Source organism: Heterodontus francisci, chromosome 27 (assembly GCF_036365525.1).
Source record: "Heterodontus francisci isolate sHetFra1 chromosome 27, sHetFra1.hap1, whole genome shotgun sequence".
Taxonomy (NCBI): Eukaryota; Metazoa; Chordata; class Chondrichthyes; order Heterodontiformes; family Heterodontidae; genus Heterodontus; species Heterodontus francisci.
The window spans coordinates 70,686,888-70,713,108 of record NC_090397.1 but is presented as its reverse complement, the minus strand read 5'-3'; the positions used below and the strand labels follow the sequence as shown (position 1 = coordinate 70,713,108).

Below are 26,221 nucleotides of genomic sequence, written 5' to 3'. Positions count from 1 at the left end.
CTTCTACTGTGACTGACCACTGCCTTTAGCCAATGGAAAAGCAAATTAGGAAGTAAAAAGTAGACCAAACTGGTACAATTACTCCATGGCCCTAAAACTTGTATATAAGTTGGAGTGGTTTGTTCACAATTAGAGATTACAATGAGAAACAAGATGTACATTCAAGATCTATCTTTGGAAAAGCGAACAGAACATAATTAAAGAACTTATCCAATGCACAGCTTTAAAGAATTGTGACACTGAAACCGCTGTGATTGTAATCAGTCTATGAATACACTTCAATGATAGCAAATTGTGTATGAGTGGATTTCATTTCTGCCATCTGTATGCTTTCCATTTCTTCAGCGTATTGCATTGCAAACCCACAAACAGAAAAGACAAAAGAAATGATTTAAGAGGAAGTTACATTAATCAGCTTTCTGGGTTTAAAAATGTTTTTCCTTTCTAACGTTTCTCTCTTGCTTCCTCTGGTATCTGAAGATAGGCAATACAAAGAGAAGCTAGAAGCAATGCAACCACTGTTTCATGGTTAAGATATCTTGCTGAGGGCTGTGGTTTCCTTTTCCTGTTGACTGAAATCAGGACACCCATTTACAGAGCAGCTGCTAACTTGAATTTACACAGTAACTGAAGCCACAGAGGGGATAGGGCAACAAATACTCTGAAAAAGAGTTAGCACAACAGGCTGAATGGCCTACTTCTGTAAAATTGGATGACTATACAAATCAGGAGCAGAAGTAGGTTATTCGGCCCATTGAGCCTGCTCCACCATTCAATAAGATCACGTCTGATCTGTTTCTGTCGAATCCCACACTCCCATCTACCCCTGATAATCTTGGATTCCCTTGTCCAACAAGAATCTATCTAGCTCCACCTTTAAAATATTCAATGACCCCCGCCTCCTCCACCTTCTGAGGCAGAGTTCCAAAGTCACACAACCCTTAGAAAAAGATTTCCCCTCATCTCTGTCCTAAAAGGGCGACGGCTAATTTTAAAACAGTGCCCCCTAGTTCTGGACTCACCCACAAGAAGCAACATCCTTTTCACATAAACCTTGTCAAGGCCGTTCAGGATCGTACATTTTTACGAATGGCAGGCAGTGACTAGTGGGGTACTGCAGGGATCGGTGCTAGGACCCCAATATCCGCAATCTATATTAATGATTTAGATGAGGGAACCAAATGTAATATTTCCAAATTTGCAGATGACACAAAACTGGGTGGGAGGGTGAGTTGTGAGGAGGATGCAGAGAGGCTTCAGGGTGATTTGGACAAGTTGAGTGAGTGGGCAAATGCATGGCAGATGCAGTATAATGTGGATAAATGTGAGGTTATAACTTTGGTAGCAAAAACAGGAAGGCAGACTGTTATCTGAATGGTTATAGACTGAGAAAGGGGAATATGCAGCAAGACTTGGGTGTTCTCGTACACCAATCGCTGAAGGTAAGCCTGCAGGTGCAACAGATGGTAAAAAAGGAAAATGGTATGTTGGCCTTCATAGCGAGAGGATTCAAGTACAGGAGCAGGAATGTCTTGCTGCAATTATGCAGGGTCTTGGTGAGACCACACCTGAAATAGTGTGTTCAGTTTTGGTCTCCTTATCTGAGGAAGGATGTCCTTGCTACAGAGGGAGTGCAGTGAAGGTTTACCAGACTGATTCCAGGGTAGGTGGGACTGATGTATGAGGAGAGATTGAGTCGGCTGGGCCTATATTCGCTGGAGTTCAGAAGAGTGAGGAGGGGGGAGGGGGATCTCATAGAAACCTATAAAATTCTAACAGGACTTGACAGGGTAGATGCAAGAAGGATGTTCTCAATGGTGGGGGAGTCCAGAACCAGGGGTCATAGTCTAAGGATACGGGGTAAACCTTTCAGGACTGAGATGAGGAAAAATCTCTTCACCCAGAGTGGTGAGCCTGTGGAATTCGCTACCATAGAAAGCAGTTGAGGCAAAAGCATTGTATGTTTTCAAGGAGTCAGATATAGCTCTTGGGTCTAAAGGGATCAAAGGGTATGGGGCAAAAGCGGGAACAGGTTACTGAGTTGGATGATCAGCCATGATCATAATGAATGGCGGAGCAGGCTCGAAGGGCCGAATGGCCTACTCCTGCTTCTATGTTTTTATGTATATACTTCAATCAAGTCTCCCCTCACTCTTTTAAACTCTAGTGAAAACAAGCCCACTCTGTCCAACCTTTCCTCATAAGACAACCCGCTCATTCCAGGTATCAATCTAGTAAACCTCCTCTGAAACGCCTCAAACACATTCACGTCCTTCCTTAAATAAGGAAACCAAAACTGCACACAGTATTCGAGATGTGGTCTCACCAATGCCCTGTATAATTGAAGCATAACATCCTTACTTTTATTTTCAATTCCTCTCGTAATAAAGGCATTCCATTAGCCTTTATTTCTTGCTGTACCTGCATACTAACTTTTTGTGACTCATGCACTAGAACACCTAGATCCCTCTGCACCTTGGAATTCTGCAGTTGTTCCCCATTTAAGTAATACTCTGCTTTTTTATTCTTCCTGCCAAAGTGAACAACTTCACATTTTTCTACATTTTATTCCATCAGCCAGGCTTTTGCCCAGTCAACCTATCTCTATCGGTCTGCAACCACCTTATGTCCTCTTCACGACATACTTTCCTACCTATCTTTGTGCCATTTGCAAATTTAGCTACCATGCCACCGCTCCCCGCATCTAAATCATTGATATAAATTGTAAAAAGTTGAGGCCCTAGCACAAACCCTGTGGGACTCCACTTGTCACATCCTGCCAATCAGAAAAGGTAACTCTATATCTCATTAAAGAAACAATGAAAAGCACATTAAGCTGTACTCTGTTGCAAATTTTAAATCAATACGAGTCACTGGGTCAGGCCACAACCCTATCAGTCAGTTCATTCAGTGCTTTGAGTGTACAGGTTGGTCTAGTCCCACAATAAAACTGTACAAAACTAGTGAGGACTATGAGTGCACAAGTTCTTCATTAACCAGAAGTTATTACTTCTCTCCTTCACTGTTCACTAATTTTCCTGCATTAATTAAAATGTCCAGATCTAAAATGAGAAAAATACCAATAATTAATGTGCAGCAACTTTGAAATTTCAACTAAATAAACGAAGGAGCAATCCCACCAATTCAATGTTTTTCAACAGGACTGCTTACACTCAACTGCACAACATTACATATAAGTCATACTTTCATGAAATGAATTGATATTTAGTAAAGAAATTAATATTTTAAACTAACAGACACACAAACAGAATTGTAAGTGTAAACACTTCTGATTGTGTATGGTTTGTGAATTTTAAATTCAGCCATGTAACTATTACAAAACTGTGATCTCTCAATTTCAAATGGCAGTAGTGGTTTACAACAAATAAGCATTCATGAAGTGACTCAATTGCAATTGACATAACTTGTGAGACAGTGACTTTACAAGTAGCTACTTCCCATAAACCACGCAATGATATACCTCGTGTCCAGGCTAAGAAATATTTTTAGGTAACACCGACTATAAAAATAATTCAGGAATCAGCATAAAGCGGTGCAAAGTATTCTGTGACACCATTCTTTAATATTTCACAAATGCTAAAGTCTCACGTTGAGATGAACAGCAAAAGGAACTGCAATGAGGGAGAAAGAAGAGGATACAACAAAGGACATCACCTGAGGGAACAAGAGAAACAAAGTGAGCATCTGGGAATAAAGCAGTAGGGAGTAGAATAAAATGCAAAAGAGCAACACAAAATTATAGAAATAAACTACAGAAGACAAGAGAAGCATTGGACAATGAGAGATAGCAACAAGAGTTAGTCGCACTGCAACAGGTTAAAAAAAATTAAAGTAATTCAAGCAGCAGCACACATTGCCCAGAAACAGACAGCAGAAAATGCAAACATTTCCCTTCCAGAAAGTTTTCTCCCCTCTCTTCCTAAAGGCATTAACTCCTCAAATACGGTCCAAAAGTTGTCAGCACTTCCAACATATGAGCTTGGAAGAAAGAGTTGGGGGGCTATTCAACTGCATGAGTCATCACAGCTAAGAGTCCGCTTTCCTGTCCTTCCCTGGCACGCAATTCCAGTACGCTGTTGGCTAGCAATTGGGTAGGAATCAAGGTTAATTTCACCTCCCCAAAACCACAATAACTAAGGCAAACTGTAGCTCACAAGCAAAATAAGCTAATTCCAGAGATTGAACCTAGTATCATCTTGGTCTCTAGGACTCCTATGACTCTGCTACTTACTGGACGAAGTTTTATTTGTCAAGGGCTAACCAACGGTATTCACACTTATCGTTGTTTTAACCACTTACACAATTTCTTTCCATTCAATAGCTCACTAAAGATTAAAGTACAGCTGACAATGAGCATTACCTGTTATCAGCTCCAGCTTCAAATGTAAATGACCTGATGTAGCTTGTTCTGTATGGATGGAGAATACCCACTTTCTTACGGGACTTCAGAAGCTGCTAGTGGATTTGTCAGCTTGATTGAGTTTTTTGAGGAAGTGACAAGGAGGATTGATGAGGGTAGCACAGTGGACGTGGTCTACACGGATTTTAGTAGGGCATTTGACAAAGTCCCGCATGGCAGACTGGTCAGTAAAATGAAAGCCCGTGGGTTACAGGGGAATGTGGCAGGTTGGATCCAGAATTGGCTCTGGGACAGGAAACAAAGGGTAGTAGTCGACTGATGTTTTTGCGAATTTTTTTTAAAAATCATTCATGGGATGTGGGCGTCACTGGCTATGCCAGCATTTATTGCCCATCCCTAATTGCCCTTGAGAAGGTGGTGGTGAGCTGCCTTCTTGAACAGCTGCAGTCCATGTGGGATAGGTACACCCACAGTGCTGTTAGGAAGGGAGTTCCAGGATTTTGACCCAGCAACAGTGAAGGAACGGCGATATAGTTCCAACTCAGGATGGTGTGTGACTTGGAGGGGAACTTGCAAGTGGAAAGCTGTTTCCAGTGGCGTTCCACAGGGCTCCGTGTTGGGTCCCTTGCTGTTTGTGGTATATATTAATGGTTTGGACTTAAGTGTGGGAGGCATGATTGGGAAATTTGCTGATGACAAAAATTGGGGTAGAAGTAAGAGACCTTGGAGTGCATGTCCACAGGTCCCTGCAGGTGGCAGGACAGGTAGATAGAGTGGTGAAGGCGGCAATATGGATTGCTTTACTTTACTAGCTGAGGTATAGAATACAAGAGCAGGGATGATGCTGGAACTGTATAAAATGCTGGTCAGACCACAGCTGGAGTATTGCGTGCAGTTCTGGTCACCACATTACAGAAAGGACATAATTGCTCTGGAGAGAGTACAGAGGAGATTTACAAGAATGTTGCCAGAGCTTGAAGATTGCAACTATGAGGAAAGATTGGATAGGCTAGGGTTGTTTTCCCTGGAACTGAGGAGGCTGAAGGGTGACTTAATTGAGGTGTACAAAATTATGAGGGGCCTAGATAGATTGGACAGGAAGTTTCCCCTGGCGGGGAGGTCAGTCACCAGGGGACAGAGATACAAGGTGATTAGTATAAGGATTAGAGGGGACACAAGGAAAAAATTTTTTAATCAAGAGGGTGGTGGGTGTCTGGAATTCGCTGCCTGGAACGGTGGTGGAGGTAGAATCCCTCAATTCTTTTAAAAGGTACCCTGGACATGTACCTGAAGTGCTGTAACCTGCAGGGCTATGGACCAAGTGCTGGAGGGTGGGATTAGATTGGGCGGCTAGTTTTTTTTCCGGCCAGCACGGACACGATGGGCTGAATGGCCTCCTTTGTGTTCTGTAATTGTTCTTTGGTTTTAAGTCCCTTTTTTTCTTCACTGTTTACTAATGGCTGAATTTCAATGTGCAGCTAACTCTTCAACAGTTCAAAAACTGGCAAAACACAAAATTCTTCAGAAAGCAACATACAGGACAAACAGACCCTATAGCTGAACAGGCTGCTACATCAAATCAACATAGAGGCAAACTGTGGCAATTCTTTCAATCTAACTTTTGTTTATTGTTGTGTGTGTCCAATCCCAGACTGACAGCTCCAAGAAAATCATAATATATGAAGTCAGCAGATTGCCAGTGCGACTGATCTGTTAGCACCCAAAAGGGGAAAAATAAGTTTTTTTGGCAAGTTTACAAAACCCAACAGAATGCTACACAGACCAACAGCATCCCACTTCAAACTCTGCTGCAGGTCCATGACTTTAGATTTCAAAGGTGTGCAAAGCAACAACTGTGTGCTCTCATACGCTTACTTCACTAACACTGCTACAATACACTCAATACTACAAAAGCAAAATACTGCAGATGCTGGAAATCTGTAACAAAAAGCGTCAGTAACAGTCAACAGGTCAGGCAGCATCTGTGGAAAGAGAAACAGAGTAAATGTTTCATGATGTAAATTCATCAACCTGAAAAATTAACTCTGTTTCTCTCTCCACAGATGCTGCCTGACCCGCTGAATATACCCAGCACTTACTGCTTTTACACGCAATATTACATCACCGTGACAGGACAGCAGCAGCCACAGAACCCAACATGGCTGAGTGAAACGACGGAAAGTAAGGCACCTTAACAGACTCAATCACATCTCACGCGACCAAACTCTGAAATAACATAAAGAGAAAGCAGCACAGCTGGAAGACGGAAGGCCCACAGAATAAATCTCATAAAATGGCCTCAATATGACATTTGTTATAATAAACCAGAGCAACGGAGAGAGTAGCATGCTGACTAAATCGGGGCAGGGACACAACTGTCTCAATGTACTTAGAAACATGGAAAATAGGAGTAGGCCATTCGGCCCTTCAAGCCTGCTCCGCCATTCATTATGATCATGGCTGATCATCCAACTCAGTAGCCTGTTCTGGCTTTCGCCCCATATCCTTTGATCCCTTTAGACCCAAGAGCTATATCTAACTCCTTCTTGAAAACATACAATGTTTTGGCCTCAACTGCTTTCTGTGGCAGCAAATTCCACAGGTTCACCACTCTCTGGGTGAAGAAATTTCTCCTCATCTCAGTCCTGAAAGGTTTTACCCCGTATCCTTAGACTATGACCCCTGGTTCTGGACTCCCCCACCATCGGGAACATCCTTCCTGCATCTACCCTGTCAAGTCCTGTTAGAATTTTATAGGTCAGGACTGGGGAACAGCAGCCTGGCTGAACTAGTTTTTGGGGGGGGGGGGAAGAAGAGAGGGGGGGGGAAGAGAGGGGGTGTTGGGGGGGGGGGGGAAGAGAGGGGGTGTTGGGGGGGGGGGAAGAGAGGGGGTGTTGGGGGGGGGGGAAGAGAGGGGGTGTTGGGGGGGGGAAGAGAGGGGGTGTTGGGGGGGGGGAAGAGAGGGGGTGTTGGGGGGGGGGGAAGAGAGGGGGTGTTGGGGGGGGGGGAAGAGAGGGGGTGTTGGGGGGGGGGGAAGAGAGGGGGTGTTGGGGGGGGGGGAAGAGAGGGGGTGTTGGGGGGGGGAAGAGAGGGGGTGTTGGGGGGGGGGAAAGAGAGGGGGTGTTGGGGGGGGGAAAGAGAGGGGGTGTTGGGGGGGGGAAAGAGAGGGGGTGTTGGGGGGGGGAAAGAGAGGGGGTGTTGGGGGGGGGAAAGAGAGGGGGTGTTGGGGGGGGGGGAAAGAGAGGGGGTGTTGGGGGGGGGAAAGAGAGGGGGTGTTGGGGGGGGGGGAAGAGAGGGGGTGTTGGGGGGGGGGGAAGAGAGGGGGTGTTGGGGGGGGGGGAAAGGGGGTGTTGGGGGGGAGAAGAGAGCGGGTGTTGGGGGGGGAGAAGAGAGCGGGTGTTGGGGGGGGAGAAGAGAGCGGGTGTTGGGGGGGAGAAGAGAGCGGGTGTTGGGGGGGGAGAAGAGAGCGGGTGTTGGGGGGGGAGAAGAGAGCGGGTGTTGGGGGGGGAGAAGAGAGCGGGTGTTGGGGGGGGAGAAGAGAGCGGGTGTTGGGGGGGAAGAGAGCGGGTGTTGGGGGGGAAGAGAGCGGGTGTTGGGGGGGGAGAAGAGAGCGGGTGTTGGGGGGGGAGAAGAGAGCGGGTGTTGGGGGGGGAGAAGAGAGCGGGTGTTGGGGGGGGAGAAGAGAGCGGGTGTTGGGGGGGGAGAAGAGAGCGGGTGTTGGGGGGGAGAAGAGAGCGGGTGTTGGGGGGGGAGAAGAGAGCGGGTGTTGGGGGGGGAGAAGAGAGCGGGTGTTGGGGGGGGAGAAGAGAGCGGGTGTTGGGGGGGGAGAAGAGAGCGGGTGTTGGGGGGGGAGAAGAGAGCGGGTGTTGGGGGGGGAGAAGAGAGCGGGTGTTGGGGGGGGAGAAGAGAGCGGGTGTTGGGGGGGGAGAAGAGAGCGGGTGTTGGGGGGGGAGAAGAGAGCGGGTGTTGGGGGGGGAGAAGAGAGCGGGTGTTGGGGGGGGAGAAGAGAGCGGGTGTTGGGGGGGGAGAAGAGAGCGGGTGTTGGGGGGGGAGAAGAGAGCGGGTGTTGGGGGGGGAGAAGAGAGCGGGTGTTGGGGGGGGAGAAGAGAGCGGGTGTTGGGGGGGGAGAAGAGAGCGGGTGTTGGGGGGGGAGAAGAGAGCGGGTGTTGGGGGGGGAGAAGAGAGCGGGTGTTGGGGGGGGAGAAGAGAGCGGGTGTTGGGGGGGGCGAATTGGCTCCGTCCATCAGTGTATTAGACGGGGGAGCAGCAGAGACTGAAACATGCAACCAACTGACAGGACAGGTTCAATAAACCTCATCACCGGGTGGAACAGCTGAGCAGAGATTTAATCAGAGGGAGGAAAAGGCTCAGTATACCGGGATAGACCGGGATCTACCGGGATAGACCGGAGAGGCGCGGACCCCTGTCCGGGAGCCCCCCACCCGCCCCGGAGCCGCTCTGAAGCGGTCTTTAACCGCACTGACCGTGTCTGTGACTCTGACTAAAACCTGCGCCTTCACTGGGAGAAGCTGCTGGAATCTCCCGGTGTGAAGTGTCCGGTACCCGGCCCGGCCCGCGGCCCACAGTCCGGCCCCGCCGCCGCCGCCTCGAGCCCGGGTAGTCGGTGTGAGCCCAGGGTCCATTTCCGAGTCCGCAAGCCGCGGGACCGACCCCCGGCCCCCGCTCCCTCACCCGGCCGCTCTGACCCTCACCGGCCGCTCTCACCCTCACCCGGCCGCTCTGACCCGCTCCCTCACCCTCACCCGGCCGCTCTGACCCTCACCCGGCCGCTCTGACCCGCTCCCTCACCCTCACCCGGCCGCTCTGACCCTCACCCGGCCACTCTGACCCGCTCCCTCACCCTCACCCTCACCCGGCCGCTCCGCCGCCTCCCGCAAACTGGCGGCCAAACACGAACAACGCGACGTCAGCAACGCTTAAAGGGGCGGTGCTTAAAGGCAACGTGTTGAGGTGCGGCTGCCGGGGGTCGCCAGGTACAGGTGAGAGATTTCCCCACACTCAGCTCCAGCATTCACTCTCTGCAGTCATTGCAAATTAATGTGATCCTGTGGCTCAGGTGGGAGCTCTCTCTCTCTCTCTCTCTCTCACCCGGAGTCAGAGGCTGTGGGGTCAAGTCCCCACTCCAAGGCTTGAACACAGAATCCAAGCTGACACTCCAGTGCAGTACTGTGGGGAACGCTGCACTGTCAGAGATGCCATCTTTCAGATGAGATATTAAACCAAGGCCCTGTCTGCCCTCTCAGGTGGACCTAACAGATCCTATGACACTATTTGAAGAATAGGGGAGTTCGCCCAGGTGTTCTGGCCAATATTTATCCCTTAATCAACATCACAAAATCAAATTATCTGGTCATTACCACATTGATATTTATGGGAGCTTGCTTTGTGCAAATTGGCTGCTGCATTTCCTGCATTACAACAGTGACCAAACTTCAAAAGTAGTTCATTAGCTTTAAAGCACTTGAGACATCCTGTGGTCTTGAAAGATGCTATAGAAATGAAAGTTTTTCTCTTTTTTTTTAACCTGGAAGCTTCTTATGCATGTTGATCACTATTTGTGGGTAAAACTTACTGATATTGACTTAACATTTGCATTTCATCAGTTTGAAGCTACACTCACAGTTTAACTTGAAATAAAACAAGAAATGCTGGAAATACTCAGCAGGTCTGGCAGCATCTGTGGAGAGAGAAGCAGAGTTAACGTTTCAGGTCAGTGACCCTTCATCAGAACGAGCAGATATTAGAAATGTTTTTTTTAAATTCATTCATGGGATGTGGGCACCATTGGCTAGGCCAGCATTTATTGCCCATCCCTAATTGCCCTTGAGAAGGTGGTGGTGAGCTGCCTTCTTGAACCGCTGCAGTCCATGTGGGGTAGATACAACCACAGTGCTGTTAGGAAGGGAGTTCCAGGATTTTGATCCAGCGACAGTGAAGGAACGGCGATATAGTTCCAAGTCAGGATGGTGTGTGGCTTGGAGTGGAACTTGCAGGTGGTGGTGTTCCCATGCATCTGCTGCCCTTGTCCTTCGAGGTGGTAGAGGTTGCGGGTTTGGAGGGTGCTGTCTAAGGAGCCTTGGTGCGTTGCTGCAGTGCATCTTGTAGATGGTACACACTGCTGCCACTGTGCATCCGTGGTGGAGGGAGTGAATGTTTGTAGATGGGGTGCCAATCAAGTGGGCTGTTTTGTCCTGGATGGTGTCGAGCTTCTTGAGTGTTGTTGGAGTTGCACCCATCCAGGCAAGTGGAGCGTATTCCATCACACTCCTGACTTGTGCCTTGTAGATGGTGGACAGGCTTTGGGGAGTCAGGAGGTGAGTTACTCGCCGCAGGATTCCTAGCCTCTGACCTGCTCTTGTAGCCACAGTATCTATATGGCTACTCCAGTTCAGTTTCTGGTCAATGGTAGCCCCTAAGATGTTGATAGTGGGGGATTCAGCAATGGTAATGCCATTGAATGTCAAGAGGAGATGGTTAGATTCTCTCTTGTTGGAGATGGTCATTGCCTGGCACTTATCAGCCCAAGCCTGGATATTGTCCAGGTCTTGATGCATTTCTACACTGACTGCTTCAGTATTTTGAGGAGTCGCAAATGGTGCTGAACATTGTGCAATCATCAGCGAACATCCCCACTTCTGACCTTATGATTGAAGGAAGGTCATTGATGAAGTAGCTGAAGATGGTTGGACCTAAGACACTACCCTGAGGAACTCCTGCTGTGATGTCCCGGAGCTCAGATGATCGACCTCCAACAACCACAGCCATCCTCCTTTGCGCTAGGTATGACTCCAACCAGCAGAGAGTTTTCCCCCGATTCCCATTGACTACAGTTTTGCTCGGGCTCCTTGATGCCATACTCGGTCAAATGCTGCCTTGATGTCAAGGGCAGACACTCTCACCTCACCTCGAGTTCAGCTCTTTTGTCCATGTTTGAACCAAGGCTGTAATGAGGTCAGGAGCTGAGTGGCCCTGGCGGAACCCAAACTGAGCATCTCTGAGCAGGTTATTGCTAAGCAAGTGCCGCTTGATGGCACTGTTGATGACACCTTCCATCACTTTACTGATGATTGAGAGTAGACTGATGGGGCGGTAATTGGCCGGGTTGGACTTGTGTACAGGACATACCTGGGCAATTTTCCACATTGCCGGGTAGATGCCAGTATTGTAGCTATAATGGAACAGCTTGGCTAGGGTGCGGCAAGTTCTGGAGCACAGGTCTTCAATACTATTGCCAGAATATTGTCAGGACCCATAGCCTTTGCAGTATCCAGTGCCTTCAGTCATTTCTTGATATCACGCGGTGTGAATCAAATTGGCTGAAGTCTGGCATCTGTAATGCTGGGGACTTCAGGAGGGGGCCATGATGGATCATCAACTCGGCACTTCTGGCTGAAGATTGTTGCAAATGCTTCAGCCTTATCTTTCGCACCGATGTGCTGGGCTCCCCCATCATTGAGAATGGAGATGGGGATGTGAAAGGTTTTAAGCAAGTAAAGTGGGGGTGGGGCAAGAGATAACAAAGGAGAAGGTGTAGATAGGACAAGGTCACAGAGAATAACCAACCAGAAGGTCATGGAGCAAAGGCAAACAATATGTTAATGATGTGTTGAAAGACAAAGCATTAGTACAGAAAGGGTGTTAATGGACTGAAAACTGAACAGCCACAAGCACAAACATGAAAAAAAAGTGAGTACGCAAACTGAACAAACTAAGATAAAATGAAATAAACACAAAAAAAATTTTAAAAGGAAAAAATAAAAAAATAATAAAAATAAAAGTAAAATGGGGGGCCCGTCATGCTCTGAAATGATTGAACTCAATGTTCAGTCCGGCAGGCTGTAATGTGCCTAATCGTTCAACTTGAAGCTCTGTTTTTGGATTTACCTTTGCTATAATATTCATTATCTCCTCCTGCACTTTTATTCAAATCTCCTCTCAGTCCCCTTCTTTTCAACACTGAACTGCCCATGTTTCTTACTCTTTTCCCTCATCATTCAATCCTCTGACACTTGTGATATTGAGCATTTTGTTAGATGTGCTGCCTTGTGTGTGTTTATGCAGGCATATGTTTTATTTGCATGAAACGGTTGTGTGATTCATGCAATTATTGCAACAAATTTGCCTTTGGAGAAAGGACTTATAGACGGAAGGGCTCATAAAAATAATTAAAATATTGGTAAGAGTACAAATGCAACCACATTGTATAGGTATTGTAATGATTTGTTCCTGATGTGCTAAAACAATGACCGATAGGAAGATGTTCCTTCTTGGACGGAAATAAATAGAAGGCTGGATAATGTTAGGATAAACATTTTATCACAAGTTACCAGACATAAAACTCCCCGATCTTGAACAGGTTTTAATAAAAAATAATATAGCCTACATAGCTTTCAAATTTACCCTTACATACTGTCAAATATCTTAAAATGCACCGCAAAGTATTGCACTAATCCCCGCAAATCCATTAAATCATTTCCTTCTGTCCCTGCTGATGATGTCTTCTTTACAATATATGTGTTATATAAAATTAGAATGCATGTTACAGTTTGTCTGGTTGGCTAGGTTAGTTTGTAAACTAATTTTTAACCACAAAATGGATTATACTTAATATAAGGACAGCCAAATAAATAAAACAGATTCTAATAATTTAAAAATCTGTGTTATTTTTATGTTTAAGTTCATCTGGGGTTTCTTCTAACCACCTATAGATTTGCTTGCAGGTACAAGCAATTAGGAAGGCAAATGGTATGCTGGCCTTTATATCAGGGGTGTTGGAGTACAAAAGTAAGGAAGTTTTGCTGCAATTGTACGGGGCTTTGGTGAGACCACAGCTGGAGTACATATTCCCTTGAGTTTAGAATAATGAGAGGTGATCTCATTGAAACATATAAGATTCTGAGAAGGCTTTCCAGGAGAAATGCTGAGAGGCTGTTTCTCCCTGGCTGAAGATTCTAGAACTAGGAGACATCGACCCAGGATAAGGGGTCAGCCATTTAGGTCTGAGATGAGGAGAAATTTCTTCACTCAGAGGATTGTGAATCTTTGGAATTCTCTACTCCAGAGAGTTGTGGATGCTCAGTTGTTGAGTAGATTCAAGGCTGAGATTGATAGATTTTTGGATCCCAAGGGAATCGAGGGATCTGGGATAGTGTGGAAAAGTGGAATTGAGCTAGAAGATCAGCCATGATCTTATTGAGTGGTGGAGCAGGCTTGAGGAGCAAATGGCCTACTCCTGCTCTTATTTCTTATATCTTATGTTCCAATTTTCCTCCCTCATGTATTTCTTTATCACTCCAGTGAAGGAGTTGTCCCATTTTCCTTTATTATTTCTGCTGCAAGGTCTCAACTCAAAACATAAACCCGTCTTTTCTCTTTTCAGACGTGGATGAACCCACTGAGCTTTTCCAGATTCCTTGTTCTTATTTGTCATATCACTGTTGGTCATGATATATCCCTTTTATAAAACAGCGACCCGGGTTCGATTCCGGGTACTGCCTGTGTGGAGTTTGCAAGTTCTCCCTGTGTCTGCGTGGGTTTCCTCCGGGTGCTCCGGTTTCCTCCCACATGCCAAAGACTTGCAGGTTGATAGGTAAATTGGCCATTAGCAATTGCCCCTAGTATAGGTAGGTGGTAGGGAAATATAGGGACAGGTGGGGATGTGGTAGGAATTTGGAATTAGTGTAGGATTAGTATAAATGGGTGGTTGATGGTCGGCACAGACTCGGTGGGCCGAAGGGCCTGTTTCAGTGCTGTATCTCTAAACTAAACTAAACTAAACATGTAGTGGCTTTTCAGCTGAAAAATATAGTGTGTATCGCTCAAGGAAATCAATTGAGACTGCTTTGCAATCTCAGTTTATCCTTGACATTTCTGTGTTGAATGAAGAGCACAAAACCTGACTGTATAAAACAGCTTAAATATATTCTGCATGTAATTTATAACATTCTATTTTTGACCCATGGAAATAAAGCCTGGCTACCCGACCCAAAGTTGGGTGCGGGTCGGGTCGGGTCGGATCTGTATTCTGCGTCCAGCATTCGGGCTCAGGTCGGGTTGAGCTGGGCAGTACTGTTTTGTTTCATATTGTTTTCATTTTAATCTACGATTTTTTTTCTGTTTCAATAATATGTTTGTTCTTTTCGGGTTGGGTCGGGTCAGCATTTAAAAAAAAATTAAAGGACCCAGGCCCGGGTCGAGTTCAGGTTGGCTGTTGTTGGGTCGGGCCCGGGTCGGGTTTTGATACCCGAGCCAGGCTTTACATGGAAATAGCTCATATTTTGTTCTGTACCTCCAATCTCACTGATGTAGGTATCACAAAACATGAACAATTGCACGCAATGTTATTCCACTACGACTATTATTTTTAGCCAAGTAGCACAGCGGTTGCATTCAAGTAGAATAGAATTTTTTTTTATTCGTGGCTTGCTAGGCCATTTCAGAGGTCATTTAAGAGTCAACCACATTGCTGTAGGTCTGGAGTCACATGTAGGCCAGACCAGGTAAGGACGGCAGATTTCCTTCCCTAAAGTGAACCAGATGGGTTTTTACGACAATCGACAATGGTTTCATGGTCACCGTTAGACTAGCTTTTTAAAAAAATTCACATTTATTAATTGAATTCAAATTTCACCATCTGCTGTGGAGGGATTCGAACCCATGGCCCCAGTGCATTAGCCTGGGCCTCTAGATTACTAGTTCAGTGACATTATCACTACACCACCGTCTCCACTTTGTTCCCAAAGTATTTTTTAAAAATGAAGAGCAATGTTAAAGATTGTTTCAGAATTACTGTACAGAATCACTGCCTGCCTCCAGCGTCTTTGTTCCGCCAAGAGTTTCATCTGTTGTGACTTTTTTCTAAAAATTAAAATAAAACCACCCTTTTCCTGACCACACTTAATGCTAGCTGTAAACTGCTGTCATTGTGCTGGATTTTACAAGTGTGTCGCAGTTTGCGGCGGCACACTCTAAAAGCAGCAAGCATCCCACACTGATGCGCCGTCCCTGAGCCCCCGTGATATTACGCGCGGAGGCTCATTTAAATAGAGGGGGCGGAGCAGCTGCCCCCACTGACATAAGGGGGCAGCCACTGTATCCCCGGCAACGGTGTCCGGTGCCACTGTGCTGGTGCCAGCGCCGTTATTAAAGGGCTTTAAGCCCTTCAGTTACATTTTAAAATTTAAAGGTCCCGATCTCTGGGATATAACTATGAAATGTCATTTCAAATATAAATCACTTCTCCCACCTGCCACCACCCCCCCCCCCAAAGAGTAAAGTCAATTGCACTCTTCCCCCATAATAAACCTTTCATAGTATTCTGCACTTTCCCCCCCAAAATTTGTTCCCTTTGACTCTCAACCCCTTCCCACTAACCCATTAGCCAGTAAAGATTGTTTACCCCACTCCTCCACCCCTCCCACTGTGAAAATTCTATTCCTCCCCCCTTCCCCACCAGGTTCACGCCTGTGCAGAGTTCCGAAGGCGTGCGGAGTACGAATGGTGGCCATAAAATCGGCGTGGGCCGCCTGCCGCCTGCAGGTAAGTTCAGTTACATTTCTTTATTGTCAATTTGAATATTAAAATGAAGAGCCTGCCGCCAGTAATACGCGACGGGCCCTTCTCAACGTCGCGGATCAAGGCGGGCCTCTCCCCGCTGCATTTTACCGGCCCCCACGCCGCGACGTTGAGGGGCCAGTAAAATTCAGCCCATTGTGTTGCTTCCTATTTGTTTTTTTTGCAAAATGAAGCAAAATCCAACTTTGAGAGTAAAAGTCATTTCTGTGAAGGGCCTAATGTTCAAGGAGATACGTAAAGACTTTTTGAGTTACTTTGCTTGTGACATTGAATCTCTTTTCCTATCAGTCAGGCTCTCTGTTCAGATGGTTGAAGCACAAAAGAGTGAGCCTCTGAGGAGAAAGTCAACATGAGCTCAAACAAGAATCCTATTTCTGTTCAATAATGGATGTATAAAATAAATAATTGATTCATCTAGAGGACTTTATCCCCTTTACTGAAGACATTGCACTACAAACACAGCATTTGGTCACTTACTTAATAAGTGTGTGCACTGCAGATTGGTTGACCTCGCAGGTGTCCCTCGAAGTGTGGCTTGGAAAGATCTAGTAGCCCAAAAGCTTCATGTTGTGCTAGCATTCACTTCTCTGGGGAGAGCTGTCGCTGTTCTAGACGCTGTGCATTGGTCGTCCTGCAGCAGATGGCATCTGTGATAACCTCACTTATGAAGTGGAGCTGGCAGAATCTGGTCTCTTCTGCAATGTCCATGTATGTATGGAGGGGTCTGTAAACGTAAGTCACATATATTGACAGCTGAAGCCAGAACACTCTGTGCACTCAGTTATTGCCATCTCACAGGCAGTGAATCTTGGAAACAAGTTAAATGCCCTTTTATCCATTCTATAGTCACATCCTAGGCTTTTCTTAACATATTGCTCATTGATATTATGGGCTGGATCGCTGTTCCCATCTGTCACATGGGTGTCTGCCCCACTGTGATTACATGGTGAGGTCGGGATGTGATTCATTGATCATAGGCTCCGATGACTCCGGACCGGGTGCTGGTGCCATATTTAAAGGTCTGCCAGCCCTGGATCTCTTGGCATTTCTTCGCGGGTGAAGATTTTGGGAAGGTTGTAGTCATTGGTTGCAGGCCCGCTGGTGGCTAGTCAGGCCTAGCCGTGACGGGCAGATTCACCCACAGTGGGTACGTGAAGGTGTAGTCGCTGCTGGGGGCAATTGGATCTAACCTTCTCCTCCTCTTCTCTTTCATGCTGGTTCTTCACTCAGTCTCAAAGGTGTCTGTATCCCTCCTGATGTAGCATCTCCAGGCATCACGATCTATGGCCTGCGCTTCCCACTGTTGATGGTCAATGTGGAAAACAGAGAGGGACTTCTTCAGTGAGTCCTTGAAACATTTGCATGAGGCCCCTCTGTTCCTTTTACCCGTGGTCAGCTCTCCATACAACACGATCTTGGGCAGGCGACTGTCGTCCATCTGGGCAATGTGACCCGCCCAATGCAGTTGGCTTTACAGGAGGATGGTCTCAATGCTGGTGATGTTGGCTGCTTCCAGGACTTCAATGTTTGTGATGCGGTCCTGCCAGTGGATCTTGAGGAGGCTGCAGAGGCAGCGCTGATGGAAGCACTCTAGAAGGCTACATGACGGCGGTATAGGACCCATGACTCAGTGCCACACAGAAGGGTGGTTAGGAATTTGCTTTGTACACTTTGAGTTTGGTCTGTGCTATGAGGCTGTGGTTGCTCCACATGTATTTGTACAATCTGCTAAATGTTCTGTTTATTTTTGCAAGCCTATTGTCCACTTCCTTGTCTATGGTGGCATCAAACGAGATGACGCTCCCCAAATAAGTAAATTGCTTGACGGCATTCAGCTCGGTTCCCTCGATGACAATGCTTGGGGGTCTATATTCTTCTTAGGGTGCAGGCTGATGCAGGACTTCAGTTTTCTTTAAACTGATTTTTAGTTCGAAGAGTTGTGCCACCTCGGAAAAATGTGTTGTTATACGTTGCAGGTTTGACTGACTGTGGGCCAGGAGAGCACAGTCATCGCGAAAAGAAGTTCACGGATGAGTTTTGCTTGTGCCTCTCTTGTTTCTCTCTGCCCTGTTCCCAGCAGGCCGTGAAAAATTCCTGGAGCTTGGTGTATAGGGCAAGGCCACCATGCTTCTAGGCTTCGGGTGGAATTCCATCGGCTCCGGAGGCTTTGTTCTTCATCTGGTTGATGATGGTCACAGTTTCCTCCAGAGTTGGGCTCTCACCCAGTTCTTCTTTGACAGGCTGTTGTTGGATGTGATTGATGGCAGTATCATGCACTGTGCACTTGGCGCTGAAGAGAGTTTCAAAATGCTCCGACCAACGATCCAGGATTGACTCCTTGTCAGTGTGTAGGATCTTGCCATCGGCGCTCCTCAGGGGGTTTTGGGTTTGATGTGCTGGTCCATAGACAGATTTTAGTGCTTCATTGAAACTTCTTATAGATTAGATTAGATTAGATTAGAGATACAGCACTGAAACAGGCCCTTCGGCCCACCGAGTCTGTGCCGAACATCAACCACCCATTTATACTAATCCTACACTAATCCCATATTCCTACCAAACATCCCCACCTGTCCCTATATTTCCCTACCACCTACCTATACTAGTGACAATTTATAATGGCCAATTTACCTATCAACCTGCAAGTCTTTTGGCTTGTGGGAGGAAACCGGAGCACCCGGAGAAAACCCACGCAGACACAGGGAGAACTTGCAAACTCCACACAGGCAGTACCCAGAATCGAACCCGGGTCCCTGGAGCTATGAGGCTGCAGTGCTAACCACTGCGCCACTGTGCCGCCACCATCAGCATACAGTTGATTTTTTCCCACAAGCGCGATCCACCAGTCATTTTGGATGTTCCTCAGTTTACATTGAAGGATGCTGCATGCTTGATGGTAGGCTGTCTTTTTCTCTTGGCCAGCTCTGGATACAGTGCAGCCAACAACTCTGTCCTGCTGGGTCCTGTATCCCCCACCCGCCGAGGTCTGCAACATTGACTCACATGCCAATGGGAGACAATCCTCACTCTCTGGCGCAGGGACTCCAATCTCCCGTTACCTACTGATCGGCCGCCCTGGGTGCCCACCAGCTGCAAGTCCTCTTCCTCGGCGGAGGTCAGTGCATCTGGGATTCCTCTGCCTGTCCGGGACATCTCCCTCCTATTATGGGCCCTCTTGTCCTGCAAAAGGAAAGATGGAGATGGTGGAGAATGGCACACAGATCAACATGACCGTTCAGCTCATTTCAGCCCCTCAATCCCGACTGGGCAATCTGATGGTGTGGAAGTTAAGGGGGGAGTTGAGCTGTCAAGGAAGGTGGCCTGTGTCCAAGAGACTTCCATGCATCTGTCAGGAAGAGACAGACTCCTAGGCACTCAGGCAACAACTCATCACTGCCACCAACCCCCCCCCCCACACCAATGGTGCGCCACCTCCTGTGTACTCACTTGCAAGCTTCAATGGGATGACTGGTATGGAGCACTCACCTTGGCTGAACGCAGTAGGTTATTGAGTTTTCCAGCACTGGATCCAATTGCATTGGGTGAACCTAATGGCTGCTAACCTCCTCTGCAATCTCCACGTCGGCTTGCTTGGTCAGGCAGGAGGACCTCTTCTTGCCATCTCTGGGAAAGAGAACCTCCCGCCTTTGCCTTGCAGCCTGAAGGAGAATCTGCAGGGAGGCATCATTGAACTGTGGGGCCAGGAGAACTGCACAGCCTAAGCCTCATATGTTTGTGTTCTCTCATGCAGGTAGCCATTTGCAGGGATCCACAACCGCTGGGGACAGACATCCACCTCTGAGGAGGAAGAAGACTCAGCTTGCATCATCCCAGACTCTCCACCTTCCACCAGCGCAGATATGTTCACCTCAGTGGGTTTCCGCTCAGCTTTAGAATTTGGGGCACAGGCTGGTGAGAGCAACACACACGCACCAGAGCAGCTGGCGGAGGCTGAGACAACCAAGAACTCCTAAAGTCGGAGGACTGTGGGTGTCCAGGCCCATGCTGAGCCCCAGGATGATGACGAGCCTCTGGTGTCGACAGCACAGGGCATGCTGGAGTTGCAAAAACGGAAAGGGCAAAATCTAGTGGAGATGCCAGAGATCATGTGCAGCCTTGAGCAGACAATGGAGGAGTCTATCCATGCCATGACAGCTGCCATGTCTCAGGTGTGTGAGTGCATGGCTTCCTCCATCGAGAGGTTGGTAACCCTCATGGAGAGCCACATTCCACAGATCCACGTGGACCTACACACCAGCACCTTGGCCATGAGCTCAATGCAGCAGTGGTAAGGCCTGCGAAGGAACAGGAGCCTACACGATTCTGTTGTGGGATCACCTTAAGAGAAGATGACCTTAAGAGAAGATCACCTTAAGAAGCTGTAAGTGAAGATCACCAGAGGAAGTGATGTTGCCGCACACATGACCAGAGAGTTGTGGGTGTAGCCCCACAGAGTGAGATGTGTTAGATGTGGCTCATGCAGTAACTGTTTGTGTATATATGATCTAGTTAAGTTATAATAAAAATGCACATTTTCTTTGGATATTACTTGCGAGTCTTACAATAGTTCACATATTAAAGGAACAAGTAATATTACAGATTCTCTCACTCCTCTGGTGAGCAGGGAGGCTCAAGAGAGCCTTCAAAGGGAGGAAGAGATGCTGACAGTCATGTCTGGGGGCACCCCTCAGAGAACTCTTGAGCGTGGACAGCGGCTCCTCAGTCCCTCTGCCAGTGTGCCCAGCTCCAGCAGCCTTAATGCCTGAGGAGAGTCCTGCACCCATCCAGGAAACTTCCAGGCCTCAGGCAACCAGATGGCGCCCGTCAAAGTCATCACAGGCCAAGGCGCAGCCTTCAAACCAGCTGCTGCTGCCGGGATCACACCAAGTAGGAGCACCTGCACACAGACTAAATAGCAACACTTTGGGTTTCATGGCGTTGATTATACCCTTTCTGTTAAATAATGAAAAGATGTTTAGTTGAAATCTTAAGACTTCATTGTTCGAAAGCCATGTGCCATTTTTCCTTAATAGTGAGATGTAGACCTCACCCTTCCCCCTTAGTGCTATGCCAATGTGAACATAGCTCTCATTAACATGCCAATGTGATGAGAGCCTTCGTTGATGAATGCTGTCCCATGGGCACCCGTGCATGTTGCATCCACTCGCAAGACACGGGCCTGAAATGGAAAGGATATGACAGAGCTCAGGCATTAAGGTGAGCCTTTATTTCACTCTCTGAATGGACACCAGGATGGCAGAAAATGACTCGGTGTGATGTTCGCTGTTGCCTCCTTTGCGCATTCCTCTACCGGTCTGGCCTCCTGCCTTGGTACATGAAGATGTGCAAATTGTGTCGGCGTAGTTACTCATGGACCTCTGATCCCTGCCTAGATGATGGCCCAATCTCTATTCCAGTTGTGTGATCGCACACACCCACCACACGATTGTTTGCCTATCCCACAACCAGCCCCCAAAAGGCAGATTTTGAAGTGATTTATGACTTTAACCCCTTATAGGGACTAAACCAAATCAGGAGTACATCCCTATAAATCTCCTTTAATCAAGTTCAAGCCAGACAAATTCTCAGACACTTATTTGGGTCCAAAGAATTGTACTAGCTTTCCCTCAAAGAAAGAAAACCAACAGAGAATATTACCATCTTTCAGATAGCCTATTTTTAATATTTATGGCTAAATCATAAATATCCCAGATCTTAAGGGTCTGGGAAACTCTTTTCAATACTTATCTCTCCAAATAAAGAGACACAGAGAGGGAGTTCTTGTACTTGTATACAGAATACTACATGAGACAAGTTATTAACTTTTATAGATTTATTAAAGAATTTAACAGGTAATAAACTTCTTAAGTGAATAAGTATATCACAATATCAAATATTACTGAGAGATGTAACACATATTCTTATTTCTAACATAGAATCCAAAAGTTTAACCTTGCTAATGTTACAGCAAAATTATCTTAGAATATCCAGACTATCCATCGAAATTTAAAGTAAACTTTTACCTTAAATCCCCCAAGCAAGGCATGGGATGAGAAGTGTTGTTTGAGGATACAACACCCTAAACTTTGCTTTCAAAACCTCTCTTTTTTTGTACTATTTCTAAGGTGTCATCTGACTTCCAGCATTTATGTGACCTTCCTGTGTTCCTTTTAAAATCCATATTTGATAGTATCAAGAACTAACGCTCCACTTAATGTTTGACTGGAAACCCCCTGTTTTCTGAAGTTGTAAGCCTTTATCTGGTCAAAATGTTTATAATTGTGTTTACTTGACCTTTTATTCCTGTAAGTCCATTTTCTATAACAGCCTTTTTTATGATACCTTAAAGCAACCTCCGGAGCCAATTTATCTGCATTAACAACCCCATAAACTAATTAAGTTTATTGCTACCTCTTACTGAGGTCACACAGGCTATTTCAATGTGTGTGTTTATCTTCCAATTCCCTGGCAACAAAAATTCTATTCTAACAGGGACCTTGAAATATTTATCACAGAATCACACAGTGCAGAAGAGGCCCTTTGGCCCATCGAGTCTGCACCGATGCATTAAAGACACCTGACCTGTCTACCTATTCCCATTTGCCAGCACTTGGCCCATAGCCTTGAATGTTATGACGTGCCAAGTGCTCATCCAGGTACTTTTTAAAGGATGTGAGGCAACCCACCTCTACCACCCTCCCAGGCAGGGCATTCCAGACCGTCACCACCCTCTGGGTAAAAAAACTTCTTCCTCAAATCCCCCTTAAACCTCCCGCCCCTCACCTTAAACTTGTGACCCCTCGTAACTGACCCTTCAACTAAGGGGAACAGCCGCTCCCTATCCACCCTGTCCATGCCCCTCATAATCTTGTACACCTCGATCAGGTCACCCCTCAGTCTTCTCTGCTCCAGCGAAAACAACCCAAGCCTATCCAACCTCTCTTCATAGCTTAAATATTCCATCCCAGGCAACATCCTGGTGAATCGTCTCTGCACCCCCTCCAGTGCAATCACATCCTTCCTATAATGTGGCGACCAGAATTGCACACAGTACTCCAGCTGTGGCCTTACTAAAGTTCTGTACAACTCCAACATGACCTCCCTGCTTTTGTAATCTATGCCTCGATTGATAAAGGCAAGTGTCCCATATGCCTTTTTCACCAGCCTATTAACCTGCCCTTCTGCCTTCAGAGATCTATGGACAAACATGCCAAGGTCCCTTTAATCTTCGGAACTTCCCAGTGTCAGGCCATTCATTGAATACTTCCGTGTCACATTACTCCTTCCAAAGTGTATCACCTCACACTTTTCAGCGTTAAATTCCATCTGCCACTTTTCTGCCCATTTGACCATCCCGTCTATATCTTCCTGTAACCTGAGACACTCCACCTCACTGTTAACCACTCGGCCAATCTTTGTGTCATCCGCGAACTTACTGATCCTACCCCCCACATAGTCATCTATGTCGTTTATATAAATAACAAACAATAGGGGACCCAGCACAGATCCCTGTGGTACGCCACTGGACAATTTCACCCATTTGCAGAGCCCCCATTACCATAGACACCTTTGCAGAGCCCTCCAACAATGCACTCCCACAATTGCCTCCAAACCCCCTCTTCCCCTAGGCTGCAGTGCTTGAGGCTGCCTAACCATCGTGTCAATGTGTCCTCTCGCCTTTGTGCCGCCTGATATCGAGCTGTCTCAACTGCTGTAAGGACACTACCTGCTAACATTCAGCATAGGATTGTCACAGCAAGTGATTGACCTGGTCAACTGTGGCCCCAAGTCTACTCTTTGCCTTCTAAATCTTTCCAGAGAGTTTCATTAGTTTTGTTCCACTATTGGAACTTCGCTCTGACTATTAAAGATGCCCTTCTCAATTCTCTGATGTGTTACTGTCATGAAACAAGTTTGTTATTTTATTTTGGATAGCACTAACTGATTATTCGTAGCATTACTCATGGACTGTCTAATGTCTGGAGGAAGGTTATGTTGTTTAATTGCTAAAATGGAGTTGTATTTCAACTGGTGTCTCCCTTTCAGAGCACTGCAGAGGCACTCCCTATGGGAAAGGGTTTAAATAGGCACACCCTGAGGTTAGTTGGAGGATAATTGTAACAGTTTGTCGATCCCAGACAGGCTGTTGCCCTTGAGGAGATGCCAGTTTGTCAAGGTCAGAAAAACCATCAGAAAGTAGTTGATTGCCATTCCCTTTTTCATATTTTTGGTGCATTGAAGTGTGATATTTTATACAACAGAAATTGTATGATTTAAACATCAGACTTCTAAATGTGAATGTGATGAAAGTGCACTCGATGGAAAAGTATATAATCATTACTTTCTTGCCCTTATCATAACTTCTGCACAAATGTGTAACCATCCCATCTCCTATTTGCAAATGGAACACACGGACTCACTCACTCCCAAATTAACCCAAATTACAACCTCACTTTTTCACGTGTCTGAATGTGGACCCATCTTTCCTCCCTGTATTTATCTACTGTGCATTCTGTTGGCATTATCTACATTTTAGAGCCTTTAGGCAGGTTAGTGATGGTATTTGCAAAATAGACTGATAAGTTGTTAGAACTAGCATAACTTAGGAGAACAGCGATTACCAGTCAGCCTATAGGTGTATCTTCACAAATGATGTATTCTTCATACACTATTGATGAAGATATCCATGCACGCATCCAGAAAGCAAGTTCTGCCTACGGCCAACTCCATGATTATGTTGGAAAGTAGCACGGCATTAAGCTGAAGACAAAAACAAACTCTACCAGGCCATTGTCTTAACCACCCTGCTGTATGGTGCAGAATCCTGGGGCTGCTCTAGGCACCACATCAAAACTTGAAAACCTTCCACCAAAGACACCTGAGGTCCATCATGAGAATTCGATGGAAGGACAAAATCACAGACAAGGTTCTCCATCTCGCCGGGCTCAACACCATGGAGAGCACCCTCCAAAAAATTCAACTTCGATGGGACAGCCATGTCTCCCACATGGCTGATTGCAAAATCCCCAAGCAGATCTTCGATGGGGAATTGACTCAGGGCAAACGACATCAAGGTGGTCAGTACAAATAATACAAGGACACCCTAAAAAAGAGTCTTACAAACTTAAGCATTGAAGATCACCTCTCTTGGGAAAATACTGCAGGCAATTGGCTCAATTGGAGGGAAGCATTAAAATCTGGTTCAGTATGTTTCGAGAACCATCTACACCAAACTCGCAACATCCGATGTAACCAGAGGAAGGCCAGAGGAGGCGCAGCTGCAGAAGTTCCCTCAAGAACCAACGACGACAATATGAACTGCTAATCCTGTGGACGGCCATGCCGATCCTGCATCAGACTCTTCCATCATGAGAGGACCCACAGAAGACAATGAAATCAATTACAGCTTGGTCATAGTCAAACAACAAGGAGTCCACCACGATTTTCCATATATCATTAGCTCTCTGCACCATAGAATCTGAATTGTACATTTAAAATATTATCTACCAGCTACAATCTTAGCATTTTTTTTCAAATTACAACTCACATTACCAAAAGAAAACCTCACACCAGTTCCATCTGGTGGCTGTTGTGTGCAATGGTTTAACTGTCCTGAATTGATTCAGTGGCAGTATATGGATTGGTGAGAATTCGACTGTTATTTGAGGAACTGGGCAATTTAAAGGAATTGGCTTTTGGAACCAACCAAACCCTTTTCAGTCCTGTACTTTCACGGGTTCTTATTAATTTCAATGTGAACCTAATTAGGTTACAGTCGCTGCATCCTGCCTTCAGGTGGCTTAATTCTCCTCCTATGCAGATTTGGCAATGCATCTTTCCTTGCGGGACGTGCAACATGCTGATTAAGGAAACATCCCGGCTGCATTCTATAAATAGGTTGTACCCAGTGTTTCTACTGAAAAATTGCACTTTAGTTTCATGAATCTTTCTGTCCTGCCCCCTCACCCGAGTTCACTTGCTAGGATAAGGCTCTACATCTGGGAAGTTTCTTCCATTAGCTCACCCAAGTGGATACTTTCTTCATCTGTATGAACCTCGACATCTACATGTGCACGCTTCCCAACAATCATCCCTGGGTAGTAATTAGGAGTGGAAAAACTAGTTGATGTTCATGAGGGTCCAGATTACATCCTTCCACTGGCTAGCTGACAAATTTTTCCTCATCCAACACGGACAACCCTGCTATCTGCAGATGAAGAACTACCTCCAGAACTCTGCAATACG

The 26,221-nt window shown here is 46.4% G+C and overlaps 1 protein-coding gene across 4 annotated transcripts in view; it reads right to left on the bottom strand.

Annotated features, from left to right (window-relative positions):
• tmem243b (transmembrane protein 243, mitochondrial b) overlaps positions 1-9,325 on the bottom strand; it is a 49,141-nt gene extending 39,816 nt beyond the window's left edge. Inside the window, exon 1 of one of the 4 annotated variants that reach the window (XM_068059601.1) lies at positions 9,255-9,325. The gene's annotated coding sequence lies outside the window, so the exon portion shown is untranslated. Of the gene's footprint in view, positions 1-9,112; positions 9,188-9,216 lie in introns of those variants that run through there. The other 3 variants (XM_068059603.1, XM_068059602.1, XM_068059600.1) reach the window with 3 other exon arrangements.
• Positions 9,326-26,221: the final 16,896 nt, after the last annotated feature.